Source organism: Dermacentor andersoni, chromosome 8 (genome assembly GCF_023375885.2).
Source record: "Dermacentor andersoni chromosome 8, qqDerAnde1_hic_scaffold, whole genome shotgun sequence".
Classification (NCBI taxonomy): Eukaryota; Metazoa; Arthropoda; class Arachnida; order Ixodida; family Ixodidae; genus Dermacentor; species Dermacentor andersoni.
This window is the reverse complement of record NC_092821.1, coordinates 17,006,876-17,024,361: the sequence shown is the minus strand read 5'-3', so window position 1 is coordinate 17,024,361 and position 17,486 is coordinate 17,006,876. Positions and strand designations below refer to the sequence as shown.

The 17,486-nt window shown below is 47.9% G+C and overlaps 1 protein-coding gene across 3 annotated transcripts in view; it reads left to right on the top strand.

Moving 5' to 3' along the window:
* Positions 1 to 17,486, top strand: part of LOC126526730 (uncharacterized) — a 94,829-nt gene that overhangs the window by 12,065 nt on the left and 65,278 nt on the right. The gene's annotated exons all lie outside the window — the stretch shown is intronic.

Here is a 17,486-nt window from a genome sequence, read left to right as displayed (position 1 = left end):
TGCGTCATCGATACGTGGCACCGGATAGAAAAAAATTTTAATTAAATTATGGGGTTTTTATGTGCCAAAACCACTTTCTGATTATGAGGCAGGCCATAGTGGAGGACTCCGGAAATTTTGATCACCTGGGATTCTTTAATGTGCACCTAAATCTAAGTACACGGGTGTTTTCGCATTTCTCCCCCATGCATCGGATAGACGCCCTTGCGAGTGATCTTATTGACCGCATGGTAATCAACACAAAAACGTACCGATCCATCTTTCTTTTGTGCTAAAATGACGGGTGATAACCAAGAACTTGCAGAGGGGCGTATGATGTTATGTTCCAGCATGTCTGCGACCTTCTCCTCAATGAGTTGGCACTCAGCTAAGGAGGCGCGGTAGGGACGATGACGCACAATAGTTTTGCTATCAGTGTCAATGCAGTGGAATGCGACGGAAGTCTGCCTGAGTAAAGAAGAATTGGCGTCAAAGGATGCCTGGTGTTTCATAAGCAAATCTTGCAGTGCCCAAGTCTGCAAAGAAGTAAGTTTAGGGCTTATTGGGGAAGCAAGGGCGGATGGAGTAGCAGATTTGTCCAGCTCAGGGATCGTTTCAGAAGCATCAACTAAAGAAACGAAGAGTGGTTGAGTGTCCACGCAGCAAGTGACAGTGGTATCTTGAAGTAGAATAATGGTCTCTGGGGTTGTATTTAAAGCGGTGATGAACGCACAACCATCTTTGAAAGGCACTAGACTTATACTTGAAACGAAGACAACCCCACGGGAAAGACAACGGCCGTATGGAGTGAGAAACACATCGCCATCGGGATGGCGGTGGATGAAGTTTGTCGTGGTCAGGAGGGAGCACAGAATCGGCAGCTATGAACAAAAGCAATCGTCCTTTGTCGTCGTCAGTAGAATGGTCAGTCTCAGTCATTTCTATGACGCATTGCTGGCAGGAAATTAAAGTGCATGCCAACGAGAGAAAGTTCCACCCTAAAATGAGCTTGTGAGCGCATGGGAACAACATCGCAAACTGAATGTCGTGACGGATACCATCAATGATAGCATGTGCAGTACATTCTGCGGATGGTCAAATAATTGTGTCATCAGCTCCATGCAGAGATAGTTCAATGTAAGTCGTTTTCACTTGTTTCAGACGGGAGCGCAAGTCCGCACGCATAACAAAAATAGTAGGTCCCGTGTCAACCAAAGCCAATAACCGCACACTTTCCACAGACACTGATAACATGTTTGACAGGCGCTCAGGAGGAATGAGAACAGTTCACAAACCTGCAGCTTTCCCACCAAAAACTGCACAGGTTAGTTTTCTGGGCGCTGGATAGGGGGTTGAGAAGCCGGGCAAAGCGGAGAAACGGAGCATCAGAATGGCGATGTGGAGCGGCGTCTTGAGGTACGTGAACTGGGGGGCATGTTGGAGAGAGATGGGGACCGGTGACAGGACAGATTATGAAAGTGTTGGTTGTATGATCTAGGAGGAGAATGCGCATCAGGCTCAAAGGCAGCGTAGCGACGTCGTTGGTCTTGTTGGCAGTGTCTGCAAAACAGGGAGATGTGCCCATGTATGCCGCAGTAGTAGCAAGTTGGGCGCAACTGATGCCAAGCAGAGAAGTCGGGTAGATTGAGCGCTTGCATTAGTAAACATGCTAACTGACCTTTAACCGGCAAAGGCAATGTGGCGCAAGAAGATGCGGGTGGTATTGCAGCAGTGGGGGCGTACGAAGGCAGTGGCAGGCAAGGAGAAGTGGTTGCATGTTTGGCGCTGTTCAGGGTGGCCAATTCCTCTTTAATGATGTCGCGCAGGCCTGTAGCAGCAGGATGAAAGTGAGTGCTAGAAGAAGGTGACAAATTGCGAGTTTGCAATTGCTCATGAATGAGAACTTTAATGAAAGCTCAGAGCTCAGTACTGCAGGTCAGGGGTTGTCGGACGAGTCGGGCTGCAAATGGATTGATTGCAAGGCATCGAGGCGCTGACAGACAGAGCTGATGTCGTGTACACTCGAAGGATATTGCGGCGCAAGGACTTTGAAAGCGATAGATCCGATGCCTTTGAGAAGGTGGCGGACACAGTCAGTTTCTGGCATGGCGTTGTCGACACAACAGAAAAGCACAAGAACATCCTTAATGTATGACGTATAGGACTCGCCATAATGCTGCATGCACTCAGAGAGCTTCTTCTTCGCAACTTCAGAGCGGACCACAGCTTTGCAAAAAATATGCTGAAGATGCTCTTTGAAAGAAGGCCAACTATGTCTTGGCTACATCAGTGACGTAGAAGGCAGCATTCCATAATTTAAGAGCATCGCCCCAGCGGTTGAAGGAGCCTGCTCGATTGTAGTTGTCCAACCAGTCTTCAGCGTCATCACCAAGCAGGCCCGCAAACACCTCAGGATCGCACTGATGGCTGCTTACAGTCCAGGAAGGTGGCGTGGCTGGCACTTGAACGGGGCCAGTGAAAGCTACTGGCTCATCTTGGCACCTCCAGGAGATGAATGTGATAGGTCAAAGGGATCTTAAAGCACTTCCACCACTTGGGAAGCAACAGTTTTACTCGACGCTTTTATTCCGAAAGCACGAGCGATGGTGAATGTTATGTACAGATGAAGATGTCGTCCATAATATAGATGCTCACACTACATATATATGTATATATAATATATATATATATATATATGTACATATGCATACGAGGTCTGTTAGAAAAGTGTCTGACCTTATTTTTTCTTGCAAACACCTTTTGGATATGAAACAAATGCGCTTGCATCAGCCAACCTTGAACGTTCGTGCACATGCGCAAATTTTTTCCTGCCTGCCGATAGCGTCAGTTGCTGGGACACAGCGTTTGAGTGAGGTAGTGCGCAGTGCTCTCATCGGTTTTTTTATTGCGAGGAATGGTGGAGCGACTTGAGCAGTGCTACTGCACCAAATTTTGCCAGACACTGGGCGACAGCCAAGTGGAAACCATTCGGAAGATTCAGATGGCTTTTGGTGAGGATACTATGAGCAGCACACAGATTAAGGAGTGGTACAACCGGTTTAAAGACGGCCGCACGTAGGTGGAGAGCGAGCCACGCTCCAGTCAGCCATCAACGTGCCGAAATGACCAGGTCATTGCCGAAGTGAACGCTGTGGTGATGCGGGACCATCGTGTGATTATCTGAGAAATTGCAGAAGATCTTGATGAATGAGGGAGAGATCGGAGCTAAAGCGGCCAAACTTCCGACCCGGTGCCCGTGGTGCCTGACGCATACTACGTACGGCCGTGTACGAGTGGGTCATCCGAAAATGCTTCAGCCGTGCCGGCTTCTGCGTGCTCGGTGATGACTGTAAATTCTGATGAATATGACAAAGCCGTTGCCGGTGTTGCCGAAGTTTGGAGTGAGCTGTCAGAATTTCCGGAAGTTGTTGACAAATACGCGGTGGACGAGTTTGTGAGTGCAAATGATGGTGCCGCGACCACGAAAGAGCCAGAAAACGAAGACTACATTGCCGACATCGTACCGAGAACAAGTGAAAGTGGGCACAATGAGGAAAGCAACCACGGTCCTTTGCCCACATCCTCCGAAGTGATTGGTGCGCCCGCACTAGTCCAGTGCTTCTGCGCGAATGCAGAAGGTTGTGGCCTCGACTGCACCGACTCCTTAGACAATGCGGAAAAGTGCATGCATCGCAGGCAGTGAAGTTGCCCAAGCAGGAGAAAATGCAGGACTATTTCTTGCGAAACTAAGTTTCATCAGTAAAGTGATTTTGTAAATGGTATGTGCTTTTATTTTATAACATCCAATTATTTAGCCAGCTTATATCAAATTATGCTCTATATCGAACTGATAGCGTTTCTTTGCGAGTTCAATATAGCCGGGTTCGACTGTATATATATATATATATATATATGTATAGATATAGATATTGTGGCGCTAGGTAATGTCTTGAACACGGCTCCATATGGTAGCACGGCGAAGGCTTCGAGTTGAAGAAATCAGTGGTCTTGGAAGTAGGCAAAGCGATAACCAATAGGTTTACTGGCACTTGAACAAAACTTATTCACATCGTTAAAAAGGGAAAAAAATCACCGCCCAAGCACTGTGTACAGATGGTTAACCAGCGAAGCTGCAACGTGCGGCCCCGGTGTTTGTCACTGGGTTAATCCCAACGATTCATTAAACGACGGCTTGGTAGGCTGCCGGACCCTTGGTACGTAGTTGTTCCTTGTGCTCGGCTGCACGAGCCTGTTCTTGCGCCCAGACTGCAGAATCGGCACGGTGTAGATGAGCTCGTTCCCTGTTCTGCTCGTTATGTTACAGATCGAAAGCTGCCTGCTCTTCAGGAGTACGTATGACTTGTGGCCTACCCATTTCAAAGCCCGAGAGAAACTGCTGCATGCACACTCGGCTGCAATGAAGAGCAACGACATCACTACTGGCGCAGCCATTCCCGTGCCTCTATTTTTTTTAGCGCATGCGCATCGGGTTGTGCCAGAGTTATCAGCGTACAGGCAACAGATGGACGGACAGACGAATCGGCTAGCCATATACAGCTTCACTGCACAACAGAAAAAGGTCAAGTGTTCAGCAACGAACATCTGTATCGGCCTCATTTCCATGCCCCAGAGCAGCTTCTCTCCTCTCTGCACCATCATTGTAACACCTCTGTTCCAACCCTCTTTCCTGGCGTTAGCCAATCACACAACTCACAAGGGCACCTGCCAATCAAGAAGCATATACAACACTGTTTCAGATAGAATATCGGATCGGCGACCCCACACTCCCAGCAAGTTCTAGCGGGCACAAATGCAGAGAGAGAGTCTGGCCGTGGCTATGGGAGAGACCTTTTACTCCCAGGTGGTCTTCTCTGCTGCTTCTCAGTATAGGGCAGGCACCAGTTCGTGGTTTCTTCCAGGAAACGTCCATGAGCTCTTCGCGTCGTCTCCCCCCCCCCCACCTCCTTGAGTAGCAACTCTCTCTTCCTTTTGTGTTGCTTCTTCTCTGACAAGGGGAGCTGGTTACGGGAAAATTAGCTGCACCCAGCATCGCATGGAAACTGTCCTCCGGCTATCTACCAGTGTGGCTCTCACATTGTACTCTTCCGCCTGACCAACAGCATGTTGTCTATGCCAGTCATAACAGCTTCCTCCCCTGCCAATATAGTCACAGAGGGCAGCAGACACTGCTGCTGCACGGAGAGAAAACTTCATTTACTGCAGATGAATGCCAGAAACTCACTGTCGATTGCCACATTGTCGAATATGCTGCTGACCAGATTCTCCGAGCTGTCTTCGCAAGCAAGCACTCGGCCCTCTCTGAACAAACCAGGTCAAAAGAGGGATGGCAGTCGATTTTTCTTTAGTAGCTCGTTGCGAAGTTCACGTATTCAAAACTATGTGGACTCGCTTGTGCTGATAAACCAGACGAGCTGTGTTATGCACCTATACACACAATCTCACAAATAAAGCTTAAGTAGCAATTTTGAGTAATGGGGAAAAGTAACACCAGACCCCCTAGAAAGAGTGACTAAGTGCATCCGCGTTTCCATTCAATTTGCCCTTCTTGTACTTTATGTCAACATGATATTACCGTAGAATGCGGCTCCACCCCTGGAGGTGACAGTTCTTTGATGTCGCGGTTTGCAGCCTGGCCAGGGGACAGCGGTCCGTCTCTACGGTGAATTGTGCGCCCCCGACATAGCATAGCAATTCCTGAATGGCCCGCACAATACAAACACATTCTTTTTCCAATGCCTAGTATGCCATCTCACAGGAGCTCAGTTTTCGGCTCAGATAGAGCATGGGATGTTCGTTACTGTCGTCATCCCTCTGGCAGAGAACGGCACCTAGTCCTCGATCACTGGCATCACGCTAGACCATAAGTTCTCGGTCAAAATTGGGAGTTGCCATTTGTTAGGCGTGTTGGTAAACTGACTTGGAAAGCATATTTAGCACCAGCGAACTAGGACAGAAGGGAGATGACACCACATTCGCATAGCACATTGCGGCGTCGTCTCCCTTCTGTCCTTGTTCGCTGGCGCTAAATATGCTTTCAAAAATCGGGAGCTAGCAACACCAGACAGCTAATCAATACAGCCTTCAGGCTTAAGGCAGTTTCCTTCTTTTCATCCCAAGCTGCATTTTCGGTTCTTGTCACGATCCGCCCAGGTTCGTGAAATAGGGAGGCTCTAGGCACCCTCCGTTAGACACGTGCTCCGCAGCATGGTGGTGACGAACGATGACCCAATAAACACCGACGAGCACAGCCGAGCAGCTCTGCTTGTCGGTGTTTATTGGGTGCGGTGACCAATGTTGCCTACAGAGCCTGGCAGGCCAACGAAAATTATGCCCGAAGGGGCATCACATGCTTATTCCACCTCCTTACCCCCAGTTTGTTAACTAAAAGAAACAAACGTCCATGTTCAGAGCATAAGGCTCTGCCGCCGTCCCAGACAAGTTGACGGTGGCTGCTATCCAGGCGAGTAACAGTCCGGCGCCCTCCGCGGTTGAGTACTGCGCCTGGGCATCAACACCGGTGTTGATGGGCTGGGTGTTGCCTGAGCCAGCCTTGCTCTGTCCAGAGGGCCCACAGTGAGTGGTGCCGAACTTGACACCAGCCCAACGGGCGCCGCATCACTGGCAATGCTTGCCGCCTCCGAGGTAGGCGGTACTCCGCTGGAAGCGACTGGTGTTGTTGCTAGTCCTCCTGCGGGCTGGAACTCTGAAGTGGCAGTCGAGGGTGCTGCTCAGGTCCCTAGGCGAGGCCTGACGGGGTCGGCGTGTCTGTGCCACAGGCCCCCTCTGGCATGTGGACGAGCAGCGATGAAGCACTGGCAGGAGACACCACCTCTCCAGCGGACTAGGGCGGGCCAGGACGAAAGTTCCTGGCGAAAACTGGAACTCTCGACTCTGGCAAAGACACCGTCTGATGTTCCTGGCAGATTTGGCAGCTCTGCACCATGTCAGTGATGTCCTGGTCCAGGCCAGGCCACCAAACATGGGACCGGGTCTTGGTCTTTTCCACACCAGGATGACCCACATGCAGCAACTGTAGGACTTGAGACCGGAGACTTTGTGGGATCACCCTGGAACCCCACAATAGGCAGCCCTGCTGCAAGCTCAGCTCAGCGGCCTTGTGGCTATAGGCCTGCTGAACCAATTCCTCCCCGCCGGACACCACCTTGACCACCTGAGACAGGACTGGGTCCTGGCAGGTCGCTTGCGATACCGCAGATCTGGAGAGCACCTCCGGGTAGGTGTGCTCCAGCATGAACACTTCAGCAGGTTCTGGAACGGCATCAGGCACCTCAGGCAGAGGCAGGCGGCTCAGGGCATCAGCAAGTCCCAGGTCCTTTCCCGGACTGTAAATCAGCTGGTAACTGTAAGCTGCCAGCCTCAAGACCAAGTGTACCGCTCGAGGTGATGCCTGCACGAGAACTGCCTTCTGTTCCGCGGAGAGCATCAGTCACGGGGCTTGCCAAATTGAATAATCCCGGATGTACTAAATATAATACCTAGTGAGCCCCAAAAATTCCTGAATGTCCGACTTGGTTTTCATTCGAGGATAGCCTGCTACCGCTGATATTTTAACCTCACTAGGTTTCCTAAAACCTTGACCTATGTAGGGACCTAGGTAGTGCACGGTCGCCCTTGCAAGACAACGCTTCTTGGCATTTACGGTGGGCCCAGCTTGATGTAAACGGCTGAGCACCACTGTAATATGCACCAAAGGGTTTGCCCATGAATCAGAATAGACTGCAATGTCGTCTAAATAGGGCAAGGCAAATGCTTCACAACCCTTTAGAATCCTATCCACGATGCGTGAAAAAGAAGAGGGAGCATTTTTGAGTCCGAAGGTCATCATTGTCGGTTGAGAGCTGCCTGTTGGTATGACGAATGACGCATATCTGCTGGCTCGCTCAGTGAGCAGTACTTGCCAGTACCCTCGAGTAAGATCTAGCATAGTCACATAGGCTGCTTGACTCACTTGTTTCACCCTCTCCTCAATATTTGGAATTGGATACACTTCATCCTTGGTGAGAGCATTCAATTTCCAATAGTCTACTACGGGCCTTGTGTGTTTACCCAGAGCTTCCACCAAGATTATAGGTGAAGCGTATTCGCTCTGGGAAGGCTTAGTTACTCCCAATTCGAGCATGCGCTTCTCTTCCCTGTCAAGGATTTCTGTGCCTAGGAGAGAATCGAAAACACTTTGATTGCACCGGCTCCTTGGATGTCAGCTCAATATCGTGCTCAGTCAAATCAGTTCTACCTGGTTTGTCGATGAACCATTCATCAAACCCTGCTGTAATTTCACCGATATCAGACAATTGGGTTTCCTTTAGTTTCTCTCTCTCCTCAGTCCTCTTCAGGAGTTCTTGAGTGCTACTTCCCCCTACACTTATACAGACCGGGTTGTCCTCATCTCTTGAAGGGTCATATTCACCACAGCCTCTCTTTGCACATAAGGTTTCATTAGGTTATGATGGTAAAATGCGCACCTATTTACGTTTCCCTGAGTTTTCACCACATAGTTGATGTCAGAGCTTTGCAACCACTTCATCGGGCCTTTCCCACTGTACTTCGCACCTGTTTTGCCTTGAGGCTCTTAGTAACATTACCTTGTCACCTATACAGAATGTTCTCTGATGGGCGGTGCTATCATAGTAGACTTTGGATCGCACCTGAGCTGAGTTCATGCTGGCCTCCACAAGTTATTTTGCATTATGCAGACGCTTCAGCAAGTTCAAAACAAACTCCACCACAATAGAGTCCTCACCACGCGCTTCCAGCATTTCCCACACCACATTTGCAAAGGTGAGCGCAGTGACTTTCCATAAACCAACTCGGCGGGGCTGAAACCAGTAGATTCATGTGGTGCCGACTGCAAATTGAAAAGTGCTGCTGGTGGGCATGCGTCCCAGTTGCGCTTATTTTCATAATACAGTCCTCTAAGGATGCACTTAAGAACGGAATGCCACCTTTCTACACTCTTGCTCTGTGTATGAAGGATTGAGCTATGCACTATATTTTTTATGCCACATCGCTCTAGAAATGATGTCGTGAGGACACTTGTGAACACGATGCCTTGATCACTTTGGATTTCAGAAGGGAAGCCAACTCGAAAAAAGATCAACAATGAACCCTCAACACCCTCTGACATCACCTCACGTAGTGCAAGCGCTTCTGGAAACTTTGTGGTGGGGCATAACATAGAATGTACCGGTGCACTGTCTCTTTCACAGGAAGTGGCCCAACTACATCTATCACTAACCGCTGAAACAGCTCAGTAAATAATCGGTTCATGGTTATATTGCGCTTAGTTTTACACTGACGATATTAAGTGAAGGACAGGACGTGGACGTACGTAGCGCAATTAGAGACAGGACGTGGACATACATTGCGCTACGTAGGTCCAGGTCCTGTCCTTCACTTAATATCGTCAATGTTAAACTAAGCGCAATATAACCATGAACATTCACCAACTAGCCCCCTTCATTGCTTTACTAAATAATCGGTACTAACACCATCAGTGCTTTCCACTTCTCCTGCACCTTTCCGATGCAGGATAGGTGGAAAGACATCCTTAAAACATCCAGGCCAAAATACTCTTGTAACAACCTCTGCTTTGTTTTCCTGGTTCCAAGGTGACACGACCACGAACTCTCATGGGAGAGCGGCAACAAGTCTGCATGATACTTTTGGGGAACCAGTAGCTGACTTCACTCCACCGCGCTTATCCTTGTATAAGTGATACAACACACCGCTTCTCAGCTGGAAGGAAATATTCTTCTTTGCTGGAGTACTTGTTTTCTGGCACTCTCTGATCTCCTGAATGGTGGGGTCCTCCACCTGCTCAGTAGCCAACTCTTCTCTATTCCCACTTAGAAGTGTAGTAAAACTACTTGACACTGGTGGCAATAACATGTTCTCAAGGACCTCCTCGTTCTGCAGTTCGCGAGACTGATTCTCCAGCTGACCGGTCTCGGGTATCTTGTTATTGCGGTAGTTCGCACTGCATTCATCCGTTTCTACCATAGTCTTATTGGGTGTTTCCTCCATAGTGTAACGCTCGGAAGTGAGTTGAGTTGCGAATTCTTGCGCCTTTGAAGGGTTTAATGCTTGTACAACCTGGTCACCGAAAATAATGCCCCTTTCTCGCAATAACATATTTGATCTGTTTGCAAACAAACCGCAGCTTCAGGTGTTCGCTTTCCGAAAGGACCCTCAATGACCACTGTCGCGAGTGGCAGCACACACTCTTTTCTTCCACCACGTGGCAGATCCATGTGCATTGGCCTGAGTAGTAGGATGGTGGCACATACAATGGATGGACGACATTCATTTTTGCCGCAGAGTCATGCAGTGCTCTGGATGGTTTCGCCTTTACTACCAGGCCATGCATGTAAGGCTCCTACAACTTTGCAGTTTTCTTTGCAGTCATTGATGTACGAAAATGCAACCATTTCCTTTGTGCAGTTTACCGCTATATATACCGCTATAGCGGCTGCCTAGTCTCAAAAGTGTTCTTTGCCTTTTGTGCGTTGGTCACTTTTTTACTCGGTTCACTGTAGTCCTTTCTTTCATTTTTACCTGAAGGGACCTTTTTTCTTCCTCTCTCTCAACTCAAGGGCCTGAAGGGTGCTTCACATAACGGTTATTCGCACTTGTTTTGGAATTGTAGGCCATATATCAACTCCTAGAATGCTGCTAAGCTTTCGGCGCGATGCCTACTCCTCAACGAGTTCGGCCGTTTTCATCGCAGAAGTCATGTTGCCCCAGTCCTGTAACCAATTCCTTTCCTGCTCTGGGAGACAGTTGCGAAACTGCTCTAACAGAATCTTCTCCACTACATACCATGATCTGTACTTGTGCTATCGCCCTTAAATCGTCAACTCCCTCCACTAATCTTTCCCCTACTTTTGCGGCTTCACCATTCAGGACATCATTTAGCCCCGCCGCTACCACTACCAAATTGCACCCTGCAACATTCTTAGAAAGCTTGCTTTTTGTCTCCCTCAGTACTGCATCCATTGTCCTGCCTGGGAACACTCCGACTGCTAACCGCTTATCACCCTTTGCACGCTCCATTATAGCTCTTTTGCACCTTCTCATATTTGAGTCACCACCGATAAGTACTAGGGCATTCCCTTCATCCCTCCTAACATCCAGATTATGCTTCCTCTTATCATTGACTATGACCTCATTCCTTGGGGTTAGCTTGTTCCCCTCTTCTATTCGCACCCGCTGGCACCCCTGTGGCTGCAGCGTCGCCTCACTCAGGGTGTGTTGCGCTGCTTCACTATAACTATGCCGACTCCCCGGCGGCGAGCCGACGACCGCTTGCTTTGCCACCCTGCCTCCCACTTCGCCTGTAGGGTCTACCCTACTTTCTGGGCTTTTCTCACCGGCTTGATGTCCCGACCCATCATTCTCTGCTGCCCGCGTCTCAAGCGCATCGAGCCGCCTTTCCAGTTCAGCGCTCCTTTCCTTCTCTTCTCCAAGCTCGGTCACGGTCCTTACTAATTGCACGGCCTGGACCGCTTCCACCTTGATCAAATCGCCAACTTTCGGTTGCAGTGCTACCCGCTTCTCCCGTTCCTCCTTCAGATCTGCTTTAATCCTTTCGAACTTGGCTGCCCAAGTTCCTTCCAGTTTTTGGACTGCTTCCCTGACACCCTCGCACAGCCTGCACGTAAAGCTAGACCCCTCCGCGTCTGCTAAACTCTGGAAACTGGTCTCGTCGAGGAAGCACCAGCGCAGGCACTCGTCGCACTGCACTTGCTCCCCGTCCCCCGCAGCCTTCCCTTTCTTCGGTCTCATCGCTAGGCCTACGTCCTTAGGCTCAACAAGCAAGTCCGCCAACTCACTCGAGCAAAGCCGCCCTCGGCGGCTATCCCAAACAAAAATAAAGATTTGTCTGAGTCTGAGTAAAGATTTGTCTGAGTCTGAGAAAGCCGGCAATATCATTTAAAGCCGGCAATATCATTACTAATATGGATGAGATAGTTCAAGTGGCTGAGAAGTTCTATAGAGATTTATACAGTACGAGTGGCACCCACGATGATAATGGAAGAGAGAATAGTCTAGAGGAATTCGAAATCCCACAAGTAACACCGGAAGAAGTAACGAAAGCCTTGGGAGCTATGCAAAGGGGGAAGGCAGCTGGAGAGGATCAGGTAACAACAGATTTGTTGAAGGATGGTGGGCAGGTTGTTCTAGAAAAACTAGCCGCCCTGTATACACCATGCCTCATGACCTCAAGCGTACCGGAATCTTGGAAGAACGCTAACATAATCCTAATCCATAAGAAAGGGGACGCCAAAGACTTGAAAAATTATAGACCGATCAGCTTACTGTCCGTTGCCTACAAAGTATTTACTAAGGTAATTGCAAATAGATTCAGGAACACCTTAGACTTCCGTCAACCAAAGGACCAGGCAGGTTTCCAGGCTACTCAACAATAGATCATATTCACACTATCAATCAGGTGATAGAGAAATGTGCGAAATATAACCAACCATTATATATAGCTTTCATTGATTACGAGAAAGCGTTTGATTCAGTCGAAACCTCAGCAGTCATGGAGGCATTGCGGAATCAGGGTGTAGACGAGCCGTATGTAAAAATACTGAAAGATATCTATAGCGGCTCCACAGCCACTGTAGTCCTCCATAAAGAAAGCAACAAAATCCCAATAAAGAAAGGCATCAGGCAGGGAGATACAATCTCTCCAATGCTATTCACAGCTTGTTTACAGGAGGTATTCAGAGACCTGGATTGGGAAGAATTGGGGATAAAGGTTGATGGAGAATACCTTAGCAACTTGCGATTCGCTGATGATATTGCCTTGCTTAGTAACTCAGGAAACCAATTGCAATGCATGCTCACTGACCTGGAGAGGCAAAGCAGAAGGGTGGGTCTGAAAATTAATCTGCAGAAAACTAAAGTAATGTTTAAAAGTCTCGGAAGAGAACAGCAGTTTACGATAGGTAGCGAGGCACTGGAAGTGGTAAGGGAATACATCTACTTAGGGCAGATAGTGACCGCGGATCTGGATCATGAAACTGAAATAATCAGAAGAATAACAATGGGCTGGGGTGCGTTTGGCAGGCATTCTCAGATCATGAACAGCAGGTTGCCATTATCCCTCAAGAGAAAAGTGTATAATAGCTGTGTCTTACCAGTACTCACCTACGGGGCAGAAACCTGGAGGCTTACGAAAAGGGTTCTACTTAAATTGATGGTGACGCAACAGGCTATGGAAAGAAGAATGATAGGTGTTACGTTAAGGGATAAGAAAAGAGCAGATTGGGTGAGGGAACAAACGCGCGTTAATGACATCTTAGTTGAAATCAAGAAAAAGAAATGGGCATGGACAGGACATGTAATGAGGAGAGAAAATAACCGATGGCCATTAAGGGTTACGGACTGGGAAGGGAAGCGTAGCAGAGGGCGACAGAAAGTTAGGTGGGCAGATGAGATTAGGAAGTTTGGAGGGTCAACATGGCCACAATTAGTACATGACCGGGGTAGTTGGAGAAGTATGGGAGAGGCCTTTACCATGCAGTGGGCGTAACCAGGCTGATGATGATGATGATGATGATGATGAGTAAAATTTAAACTGAGTCGAACAGTTAATGTCGTCGTTGTTGAGTGGCCAGTGATCCTCTGCGAGCTTGGAAGAGTAGTGAGCTCGGTGTGCGTCCCCTGTAGTATGGTTCACTGCCAGGTTCCAGTTTGTTTCGCATATAGCACTATAGACTGTTTTTCTTTGAGGTCGATGTGCGCCAGATGTCTGTGTTTGTCTGTATGGTCCATTTGTACCGCGGTCGAAGTGAGGTGCCGCCACGAGTCCACTGGCTAAGCGCACTGCGGCTCGCTGAGGTCAACCGCGTTTGGCTTGTTTAGCTCGTCGTAGGCACCCAAGGCGGAAGTCGTGGCGTCTGCGTTAACATCCAAAACCAAATTTGAACAGCGGGCCACGGTGACATTTAGAAGGCGGAGCGTTGTGTGCATGCCCCACTCCGCCGTAGCCTTCGCAGTACAACGCATCGAAGAAGGAACGGGAGCACAGCGGAGGCCGTGTTTGATTGCCAATAACTCCGCTTCTGCTGAACGCATTGAAGTACTCTTTGTGGCAAAGTATTTCTGAGAGAGCCTATTTTCACTTCAAATGGCTTTCTCAACTTCGATAAAAAGTGGTTCAGGGCCCCTTTAAACACCAGACACTAGGTTGTAATTCACTTTTTTCGCTTGAAGCCGTCCGGCGGAACGTCGCACGATCGCGAGAACTCCTACTTTGATGAACTCCTACTACACTTTTGATCAAGGCTTTTAAAGGTACCTCGCAATGATATTTATTTTACTAAAATGCACTATTTTGCACCAAGACTGCGCGCGGTTCAGAAGTAGAAGCAAAAACATGCCGCGCCGATCAGCGCAGTCGGGGTAACACGTACTAGCCAGCGTTCAAATTGCGCGCGTCCAAAACCAAAACGGAAATGTGGTTGAGTTGTTCACCTGACCGCTTGGTGCGCTACAGTCCATTTGGCCTTTATTTGGCCTGGCAGGCACAGACAGGCAAAGAAGGCGCAGTTGCCACAGGATGAAGTAACCAGTAAATGGGGAAATATACCGGGAGAAAAAGTCTGTGGTTCAAATACTGGTGCAAGCAAAATTAAAAGGTGAAAGTGAACGTTGGTTGTCAGAAATACGTGAGAAAAAGAAGGCCGCACCTAGAATATTTTGGAATCACATAAAATTATTAGGCAGGAACTCAACAACAATACAACAGCATATCCTAGACGAAGATGAAAACAGACGAAGGAGAAGCGGCAATAAATTACATCCGAAAAGTAACAGCCGAATCTTTCCAAGGCAAGGACGAGGTTGTATTTGAAGAAAAAAAGAGCATGAGAGACCCATGTGGAAAAGGAGCTGGTGCTGACAAATTTAGACTGGAAGAAAGCGGAAGAGAAAATTCCTAAGCGCACAGCCACAGGGCTAGACGAGGTTTCCGTTAGGCTGATAAATGAATTGGGACCAAAAAGTAAGGAAGCTCTGGTGAAAGCAGTGGAAAAAACTTTAAAAGATAGACGAATACCAGACAGTTGGCGACAAAGTAGAATGAATTTAATTTATGAAGATAAAGGGGAGAAAGATAGAATTCACTCGTCTAGACAGTTGACCATTACATCGGTAATATACAGGTTAGCAATGCAGGCAATCAAATTAAAGCTTCAAGCATGGGCAGAGAATAATGGCATTTTGGGAGAACTTCAGAATGGCTTTAGAATAGGTAGGCGTTTGGATGATAACTTGTTTGTTCTTGCTCAGTGTATTGAAATATCAAAAGCAGAAAGCAGACCGTTGTATGTGGCCTTTTTGGACATTACAGGAGCCTACGACAACGTAGACCGCAACATTTTGTGGGATATTCTGGAAGGGGAAGGCTTAGGTAACGATTGTCTACAGCTTTTGAGAGAGATTTACCTAGAAAATACCGTTTGCATTGAATGGGAAGGGATGAGTTGCGCGGAGAAAGTTCATATCAACAAGGGACTGAGGAAGGGGTGCCCTTTATCCCCGCTGCTGTTTATGATGTACATGGTGAGGATGGAGAGGGCGCTAGAAGGAAGTAATATCGTGTTTAATCTCTCATACAGGCAGGTACAGTAATAGAGCAGCAACTCCCAGGTTTATTTTATGCGGACGACATTGTATTGCTCGCTAACAAGCAAAGCGATTTGCAACGTCTGGCTAATATCTGTGGACAGGAAGGCAACAATTTAGGTTTGAAATTTAGTGTTAGAAAATCAGGTGTTATGGTATTCAATGAAAACAGTGAACAGACAGTGGAGATACAGGGCCAAGAAATACCTCGGGTAACAGAATATAAATACCTTGGTATATGGATAAACGAAGGCAATGGATATATGGAAACACAGGAAAAAACCATAACAGTCAAGGCGAAGAGAAATGCAGCCATAATGAAGCACAGAGCGCTATGGGGATACAATAGGTACGAGGTCCTCCGAGGTCTGTGGAAAGGGGTAATGGTTCCAGGACTTACTTTTGGAAATGCGGTTGTTTGCTTTAAATCAGGGGTACAATCAGGACTCGACGGGAACCAAAGGTCAGTGGGTCGCCTCGCATTAGGCGCTCACGGGAAGACTACAAATGAAGCTGTGCAGGGGGATATGGGCTGGACTAGTTTTGAAGTGAGGGAAGCTCGCAGTAAAATGGAGTATGAAGAACGGCTGAGGAATATGGAAGAAAGTGAATGGGCTGGGAGAGTGTTCAGGTATCTGTACAGGCAAAACATTGATTCACAGTGGAGGAAAAGAACTAGGAAGCTTACCAGCAAGTATGCGGCCTGTGGGGTGGGCAACACAGCAACAAGCAAGGTCAAGCGGCAAGTCAGAGAGGCTGAATTAATCTCATGGGTGGCGGCAATGGAAAAGAAACCTGCCATGAGTAACTACTTAAGAGCAAAAAACGAAATCAGGAAAGAAACCATTTATGATAACTCAAAGGGAAGCTCATTACTTTTCGAAGCGAGATCGGGATGCCTTAGAACACGCACCTATAAAGCGAGATATAAGAAGGAAGAAGAAGCATGTGCTTGCTGCGGTAAAGCTAGGGAAACGACGGAGCATATTTTATTAGAATGTGAAGACGTCTACCCAGCGGTCGATTTAGGCACCACTGGCCTCCTTGAAGCCCTTGGGTTCAGCGGGAGCAGTGGTAAAGCAAACAGGTCCGCAATAAACATTAGTAAGAGGCGATTGGAGGATTGGTGGAAGAAAAGTAGGGAAACGACAAAAGATGGAGACGTACAAAAGCACAGTTCGCAATAGGGGATCAGAAAGTTTGGACGTGGTTGTTCATAGTGTTTTTTTTCTTCTTTTTTCATTGGTTAACCTAGGTAGAATATTAGGCAGCATAGTAGCAAGAGCTTGGTGGCGCAAGCCACCGCCCCGTTCCAAAGGGGACGCTCATAACATCCATCCATCCATCCGTCTGCTACGCGGTGGGCGGCTGTACGGCGTTGTAATTAGCACGGCAGCTGTTGTGTTGTGACGACCTGCTTCTCTAGTTGATGATTTTTGCTAACACAGTGACAGTGATGTCACAAGGCTTTGATCGGTCACTTGGCTCCAAAAGTTGACTGCCCGAACCTAAAAAATGTCGGAGCGTGTAGTCCGCTGCTCTCTAAAATAGCGTTAAATAGCCGCTCCTATTGCCTTTTTCAAGCAGATTATTATAAATCGCATTGTTTATAGAATTCGCAACGTACACATCAGTTTCAATGTACACGTTGTAAAATTCGCGTCTGCGCTCTTTAGAAACTTGAAGCCATCGTAATGTTCGACGACAGAACGATTACCACTCATTTTAACTCTTAAAAGTTGTCTGTGAATGCGTCGCGAGTTCAAAAAGTGAATTACGTACACAGCTTCACTGCGTACTTATCTTAAGCACCACCGTTATGCTGCCGC